Here is a 9,213-nt window from a genome sequence, read left to right as displayed (position 1 = left end):
CATTGCAGGTTAGGGTTGAAACTTGTGCAGCCATTATGGAAATTAATGTGGCATGTTCAAATGGAATCTGGGAATAGATCCAGCTATTCATTTGTCCTAGTTGGATTACTATAGCTAAGATGAAATACCAAGACAAACGGCAAGTTGGGAAGGAAAGAGTTCATTTGCCTTACACTTTTACATTGTAGTCTATCATTGAAGGAAATCAGGATAGGAACTCAAGGGGGACATGAAGCTTGAGTCAGGATCATTGTTTCTCTATTCACAATAGCCAGAAATTGGAAAATGCAAAGATGACTAATAACTAATGAATGAATATGAAAATGCAGTACTTTATCAATAGAATATTATCTGAGTGTTAAAAAATTATGAACCTTTCAGAAAGAGGATGGAGCAAGAACATCTTAACATTAGTGAAGTAATCCAGACCCCAAGAGACAAATATTGTTTATTTTCTCTTATATGTGGATGTCAGCTTTTAAGTCATTGATAGGCATGCTGCAGATATATAACAAAAGAGATTAGGAAGAGAGGGAATATAGAGAAGGACAACTAATATAAAAACTAATATAAAAACCTACTACTGTATGAACTACCTGAAAAGCATTCATATATGAAAGTAACCTCAATAGAGTCATCAAATACCAGGAGAAGACAAAACCCCAATCAGACATATCTCAGCACTAAACAACATCCCCAGTGGCAGTGGGTAGCTGGCCAAAAATGCTCCATGAAAACCTAAAAATATTTATGCTATTTCCATGACACGTGGTTGCTCCATAAAAACTGATAAATAAGAATATACATAGCACTATACAATAGGTGATAATTATACTCAACATGTCACCCTACCAGATGAATAAACCTCTGATTTGGACCGCCACTTGTAAGGCCATTTGGTAATGGCTGTAGATAATTGTCTGTCTCTGTAATTTGTCTCATGTGCCACTAAAAACAGCTATGGATATATTCTCACTGCTTGTGTGTTTGTCATAAAAATATTTGCCTACTGGGTACATATATAGATGTGGAAATACAGAAAAATGATTTCTGCTTAACCTGTATAATTCTGATGAATGTTAACATTACTAGTTTATTTTTAATTACTCAAAATGACATAAAAAGTAATATTATTCTCAGACACAAATAGTTAAATTTAAACTTCAGGGCAAATTCAAAGCAAACTGGTTGTCTTTGTACATGGATATCTAGTTGATGCTAAATACAAATAGTAAGGTCACTTTCCCATGACTTTACTGCTGATTCAAGGTCAGAGCATGAAGCAACTTTAGTAGATATAACTATTCAAGCAAAAAGGATTTTCTGCACATGTTCCCCAATATCAAGACTCAGCTAACTATTTATTGAGTTCTTAATCTCGATGTCACTTTCTATTTAGGAACCCCAACCACTCAGAGCTATATGTTTAGTTTACTCACCGCATGGTCAGTGAGGCCTCCCTAGCCTGAGAGAAACTGTGTGACCAGTTTTTCTCTGTTTATTCAAGATGTGCTACATACCGTGAAGATGTGATTCACATCTGTCCAGAGGCCTTTGCTGTGGGGGAAAATTGTGATGGGGACAGCAGTATGAGAGATGTATGGAGATGTTGGAGAGAGATGTGATCAAAAGTGTGTATTATGCAAAGGGAGATATAACTGAATTATACAGAGAGAGAAATGTGGAGAGATGTAGTTGAGTAGGTAGAGAGATACAGAAGATGTAGCAATATAGGAGTTGTGTGTATAGGATGTATGTGAAGGAAGAAGTAAATGAGTATGTGGAGAATGCAACTGTGTGGAGAGACATGTGGTTGTATAAAGAAGAATTGTAACAGATATAACTGTGTATAGAGATGGGTAGCTGTGTAGAAGTAGGTAGGTGTCTACATTCAAAACAGCTAGACAAAGCAGCCTTGCAGACTACAGCCAGGATTTCTGCGTCTTCTTAGAATCCCCCATGACAGCACCCCTTACCAGCAGGAAGTAGTTTGGAAAGAATGATGCGCAAATTCCCAAATATTGTCTATAAATGTTTGTTTTCATTTAAATGGACTTGGTTATAAAAACTGAAAAAAATATATATTGTAAAGAAAAAGAAAGTAGGTAGATGTAAGTGGGAACAGAGTTGTAACTATATGAAAAGAGAAGAGATGTAACTATGTAGATATGTATGGCTGGCTATGCAAGAGAAATATGTATGTAAAGACAGGTATTTATGTGTAAAGAGATATAACAGTGTAGAGAGATTGTCAAGAAATAGATTATTCAAGTTGAAGTGAAAGAGAAGGTGATCATCAGGAAAGCATGTGCTTATTCATTTGTTCTTAGGTTACCATCAAAAAGCATGTGTTTCCATATTATTATATATATTAGCCCTCAGAAAAGTCTATACCTTGCCACATTCATACCATGGAGGAAGCCTTGTAGCAGGCTGTCCAAAAGACCACTAGTATAGAAAAGAAACATTTTCTAACTTCCTTGCTGCTCTGAGAAGGCATTATCTTTGCTACCCTGGGTACAGCCCTGAGAGTTGACCTTCTGGCCTGCAACAGATAATAACGTCCTATTGCTGAAGACTATGCTTACTTATTTCACTGAACACAGAGAAGTCAAGGTCTTCCATAACTAGAGTCCTCACCCCTACTGACTAGTGTTCATGATACTGAAACTCTATCTGCTACCAGAGGATAAAGTTACCACCAACCCAGCTATATACCATGCTGTCTATGACTGTCACATGAATACATATGGCAAAGAAATATTGTCACAAACAATTTGGAGTAACCAACGACTATCAGATTGGATTCAGCACCCATTCTATGGGGTTGGACCGATGCATGACACTCATAGAGAAGCCATGAATTCTTGATTTGATATGACACGAGCTTTAGGAGAAAACCAAATGTTATTTTTAGGCTAAATAAAAATAATAAAAACTATTTAATGACAACCTACTATACTCATAACTTGGTGTCTCACTCATATGTCATCAGAGTAGCCTATGGTTTCAGTTTCTAACACAGAGACCCAAAGCTTAACGATGTACAGAATGGAATGTCTCCATCAAAACAATCTACTTTCAAGGCTCCAGAATCTATGCAAAAGAGGTAGCAGAAAGATTGTTAGAGGCACAGAAGGTAGTTACTTGTTCAGAACAGTACTGATGTACATATGAATTCATAGAGACAGGGGTAGCATGAGCAAGGCTTATACAGATTCAAAAAAAGATTACATCCTAGTAGAGATAAGTGTAAATGGATTCTCACTACTAAGTAAGAAAATATCTTCAACTGACACCCACTTTCAAAAAAAAATAGTTTAACCCATTGGACTCTTACTGGGTATATTAACCACACTTAAGAGTAGACCTCATACCTAACAGTAGATGGTGAACACAAAACAAACTCAATGTTACTTTTTTAGACTTTTTGTCTCATGTTTTATTTGTGCATTTTTTTTTTGGTCTTTTGCCTATATACTATGGTTTCCAAACTTTTCTGATCTCATATTTTTATGGTGTGTGTGGGTGTATTTGTGTTTCTTGTGGGTTTTTTTTTTTTTTTTTTTACTATTTGTGTGGTGTTTTTGCTGCTTTGCCTCTTTGTTTCTTTCTAGAGAGAAAGAAAAGTCATTGAGTTTAGTGGCTGGGTAGATGGAGAGGATCATGGAAAGAAATGGTCAGGAAAGTGAATATACTCAAAATATATTAGGTCATTTTCCAGGATACATCCTGTTGAATTTCCCTGACCTCCCTAGCTTTGCCTTCTCCCTATCCTTCCAGATCTTGTCAAACTCTGAATCATTCTGTGTTTTCTTTATTGTTTCTATTTCAGCTTTCAAACCTTGTACTGTTTGAATTGTTTTCTTCGCTTGTTTTATTGTTTTCCCTTGGCTTTCCTTGCTTTCTTTAAGAGATTTATTTCTTGAATGTTTTGGTTGTCTTTCCTCCACTTCCTATACTTTTCTTCCATTTCCTAAAGGGACTTTTTTCATTTCCTCTTTGAGGGTATATATCATCTTCATAAATTTGTTTTTTAAGGTTGTTCTCTTCTGCTTCATCTGTGTTGGGATGTTCAGGTCTTGCTGGTGTAGAGTCCATAGATTGTGGTGGTGTCATATTGGTCTTTCTGTTCTTATGCTGTCATCTTCACAACCCTTCTTTCAGTGAGTAGGTGGGGTCTTTCTCCTCTTATCTATCAGTGAGTGTAAGACAGTCAAGACTTTGATATAAGCAACTATGGATGTTTGCGATGTCTTGGAGTTTTCAAGCAGAGGGTTTGAGGGGGAGGAAGCCTCAAGTAGAGAGTGTACTGGTGCAAAGACTGCAAAGACGGCAGGTACCAGATAGACCAGCTAACACTAAGGTGGGTCCACTGCTAGCAGAGCAGATCTAGGAAGTGCCAAGGAGAGGATGTGGGGAGTTGAGCAGGCCCCACATACTCCTTAGGCAAAGACCTAGTCAGAATTTCTGTGACTGAGCAAAGGAACTTTCCTGATGGTTTAGTAATTCACTCAAATGGAGTTTGAGCTGGGGGTGTGAAAAAATAAGATGCCTATGAAACATATCTGGCATTTCTGGAGTTTGGCTATGAAGGCCACTCAAATATTTGCATACTAAATGATTTTATTTTAATTTTATTGTTGTCTGTATATGGTATACTTATTAAGCCTAATATATTGGTAGCATGTGCCCTGTAATGGGATTGTGAAATCCCAATACTCCGTATTATTTTCTTTTCTGAATCCCAGCAATTAATGAAGCCACAAAGACCATAATTTTCTCCTTCATTGACATGAAATGTTGTCATGAGACTATAGCAACAAATCAAACAAAATTCAGATTGAGCAACATCTTCAAATCCTGAGTCTAACTAATACATTTCTAATTTGAATCTCACCCCTTAAGTAGTTTCTTGAAATAGCATGAAATTAACAATAACAGGAATAGTGCTTGACTTCTATATTAAGGGTATATGTCTACTTGAATTTGGATATAATAAATTACCCAACAAATTGATTCATGTTTTAATTATTTATGCATTAAATCAAATAACACTGAAAGAACACTAGTATCTATATTTTATTTTCCTTATATTATTGTTTCTTATTTTGATTATATTAATGATATCAACTACATGATTTAATTTTCTAATTACTTTAGCCTTAATCAATAAATTTTGATTTGAGACCTTGTGTATTAGTATTCAGAAGATAATTTAATGATTAGGTACATAAGGTATTTATTGATTAAATACCCCTATAATAGTGTTACTGATTGCAGTGTACAAACATAACATTTTTGTGTCTTCTATAAACTCACGGAATTCAATTAACACTCAATTTATAATAAAGGACACAAATAGGCTATAAATGATGTAGAATCTTTGTTAACTATTTAATCTTGATTTTCCCCATATATCTTAGTCAGTGTTCTATGACTGTGATGAGGTACAATTACCAAGGCGATCCTTATAAAAGAAAACATTCAATTGAAGGTTTACTTACCCTTAGAAGTTAGGCCATTATCATCCTGATGGCGAGCATGGCAGCAGTTAATTTAGGCAGGGTCCTATAGAAATATTTAAGAGTAGCATCATAATCTACAGGTCAAGAGGCTACTACAAATACCAACCCTGAAAGTAGACTTCCTCCAACAAACCATACTTCCTAATTCTTTTATTTTTATAAAATAGTGACATTTACTAGTGACTGCACACTCAAAAATATGAGTCTACATGGGACATTTTTACTCAAAGCAAACATTGTACTCCCTGGCCCCCATAGACTTTTACCAATATCATAATGCAAAAATCCACTTAATTCAACTTAAATAGTATCTATATTCTATCACAGTGACAGAGTAAGTCTAAAGTTCTAAGTTTCTTCTAAAACTCAAGGCTAAAACCCAGTGTAAAGACAAAATAAAAATCATATCTCATACTTTCAGTATACAATAGCACAGAATATATATTATCATTCCAAAAAAGGCAGGGAAAGAAGTATAGTGATGAACTATTGTTCAAAAGTAAAACCATAAAACTTCAGGAAACTGCAATTCAGATCTCCAACTTCTTTCGGCATACACTTCTCTCTGTATGGTGGTTCCATGCCTGATCTGCAGCTTTCCTTAGCAGGTATCCCAAACTCTGGAATTTCCAACATACAACACAATTCAGGTTTCAACTTTCTTTTCATGTAATGATCTCCCCGGAGATTCAAATGAGGATAGTCATACATATACTTGGCATCAGGAGATTTTCTTAACTACATCAGGAAATCCACACACTTTCTTGTATTCTTAGTTCTAAAGCATAACCCATGTGGACAAATTTGACAAGTAGGATCCTTCCTTCAACTAAATCTGCATCAGCTTTCTGTTTTCGATAATTTCCTTCACTGCATAAACTAACCTTTAATTCATGTTCACAAATTAGAAGTTTAGCTAGGTTGGAACTTACACTAAGGTCATCACTCTCTTGATTACAGTTAGTATCAACCTTTCTGTCAAAACAATTCTCTCTTTGAAAACTGAACTTAGACACATTATAGTTCCTGGTGCTCCTTTACCCCTCAAACTGTACATTTTGTATTCCTTTTGGTCTAGTTTGCTCTGTTTCATTATACATAAACATAAATAGCATGACAAAGACAACATTAGGGTGTGTTGAAGAATCTTATGCCAAAACCATTAATCTAAAACTTTGATTTAGCTTCAGGCATAGTTTTAGGCAAAGGGCAAAACGCAGTCACATTTTTTGACTAATATCACAAGAATGGTCTCTAGGCAAATAATTGATATTTTCCCATCTGGAAATGAGAAAAACAAAACCTAGAAAATAAGTCCATGAATTTAAGACAGAATAAGGAGGGGTTAAGGCAGGATCTGGAGGGAGAAAAAGAAGGGGAAAAAGAAATGATATAATTATATTAATTTCAAAATTAAAGAAGAGTTTTATTAAAGGTAATATAAGCATATTATAAAAAACTTAGCAGTAGCCCAGCTAGATCCACCTATCAGTACATTTACCTCCTGAGTATCAGCCCAGCCTTTGTACCCCATTGCCAGGCCTTGGCTAGAAGTGAATCTGGGACAAATTCCCTGGGTTGGCCCTGGATCCCCCTGCTCCTTTGTTCTGTCCCCCTTCTCTTTCTCCTATCCCCCTCTGTAATCACTGCCCCCACTCCCAATATGCTCAGGAGCCTGATCTCCATTTCTAAGGAGACTCAGAGGAGGGAGAGAAGGAATAGCAGGTTGCTGTTGAGAAGGCTGTTGATCAAGCACAAACTGCATGCATCGGCTTCTGAGTTCTCTGACACTCAACCAGAGGATATGCAGGTGCCCTCTATACCCTACAGAAGACTGGAGTGCCCAGCTATCCACCAATGATGGCAACTCCCCCACAGAGCAGAAAACTAAATGGTTAGAAGCTACTGCTGAGTGAGTGGTTGTGGCTGCTCTGTAGACACTGGAGCAAAGGAGGGAAACAGTGAAGAAAAATAAAGTTTATAAAAGCTTGAAGAAAAACAGAACATTAGAGTTAATATATTGTTATTCAGTGAAGTAAGTATAAAAAGCATTGATGAGGATCCGATGATCCCCTGAAGTAAAAGGAGCTCATTCCTATTAGAGAAATAATCATTGTTATCCACAGACTTTTGTCACTCAGGATTACAGAGGCTCAGAAAATTAAAAGGAGAAAATTATATGGAATAGGGAGTACAGAATAATAAATGATATGTTATTTGCATAACCTTTGAATGCAATGGCCTCCTGAGACCTGATGGTTTGGGTGAATAGATTCTACTCTCCATTTTCAATTTATTAAATTGTCTTAGACAGTATGCTCTGATTGAGAAAATATCAGAATATAAGTAGCTCATAGATCTCAATCATTTTCTATGTACAGTAAGTATATGAATTCTAAGAGAAGCCATGAACAAATTCAGCATTGGCTATCATCTACTTTCTGGTCCATAGGCTACTCACAGACTTCTTACCATGTTCATACAGCCCCATTTCAGTGAATCTACCTCCCACACAAAAAGGAAAAAAAACTTTTAAATATTTTTATATTCTCCACAGATCTCAAATTCTCATATACCACAGTAATGAGACTTATATCAACACTGAAATGGGACAGGTAAACAGCATTCAGTACATAATCAGTACTGTGACTACAGTCGAAGATTATCCTGCTTAGAGCTTAAACTCAAGTGAACACTATGTTTTGTTTTCAGATTGACAACCAGAAATAACCATTTGTTTATGTCTGTATATTTTGCCATCAAACAATTAAACATGAACAATGATGTTTTACCCAATATTTCTCTGATGGTTAATTTCTCTGATGGTTAACTGTGTCAAAAGGGAATATCTGAAAAACATCACTATATTCTCAAATAAAACTCCAACTATGCCTAACTACATCTGTAAACATGGAAGAAGATTGTTAGCTATACTTACAGGACCAAGATGGTTCAGCTCTGTCCTATATGGGCCACTCCTCTACATTTTCACAATACCACAGGTGAGGGTAGGTAAGGGTGGTAATGAAAACCAGTCTCGTCTCCATTTCTGACATTTTTCTGAGTACCAAGACAGATTGGAAACTATAAACTGGCTTTATGTCTGTTCTCATTCAGAGTTGGAAGAATAATTACTCATTTTCTGATATATATATATATATATATATATATATATATATATTTAAGGCAGCTTTTTTTAGTAATAGATTGGCAAGCATGGATGTATGAAATGTTTTGATGTAATATATAGTCTTAACAGTAGTATTTTAGAAAAATCACAATAAGAATTGTAATAACTATATGAACAATTCATACTTCTAAAACTTCTGTATTTTACTAAGAATGCTAAGAAACATTGAGCTATATGTATTCTGTCTTCTTTATATTGTTTGTTTTCTGCCTTTTAGCTTTATTATGGGCCATTTCATCCTCTACTGAGTGACCACGAACATTTTCCTAATCTGTACCAGATATCTCCAAACAACACATTTCTGGCCTTGGGCATGACGGCTTTGGTGGTTCATTTTAGATGGAACTGGGTGGGACTGGTACTTTCAGATGATGAACCAGGCATTCAGTTTCTGTCTGAATTGAGAGGAGAGATGCACAAACACAGAGTCTGTCTAGCCTTTGTGAATATTATCACAGAAAATATACAATTACACCAGAAAAGAGCTGAAAAAAA

Source organism: Phodopus roborovskii, unplaced genomic scaffold (assembly GCF_943737965.1).
Source record: "Phodopus roborovskii unplaced genomic scaffold, PHOROB, whole genome shotgun sequence".
In the NCBI taxonomy this organism is placed as follows: domain Eukaryota; kingdom Metazoa; phylum Chordata; class Mammalia; order Rodentia; family Cricetidae; genus Phodopus; species Phodopus roborovskii.
This window is presented reverse-complemented; position numbering follows the sequence as displayed.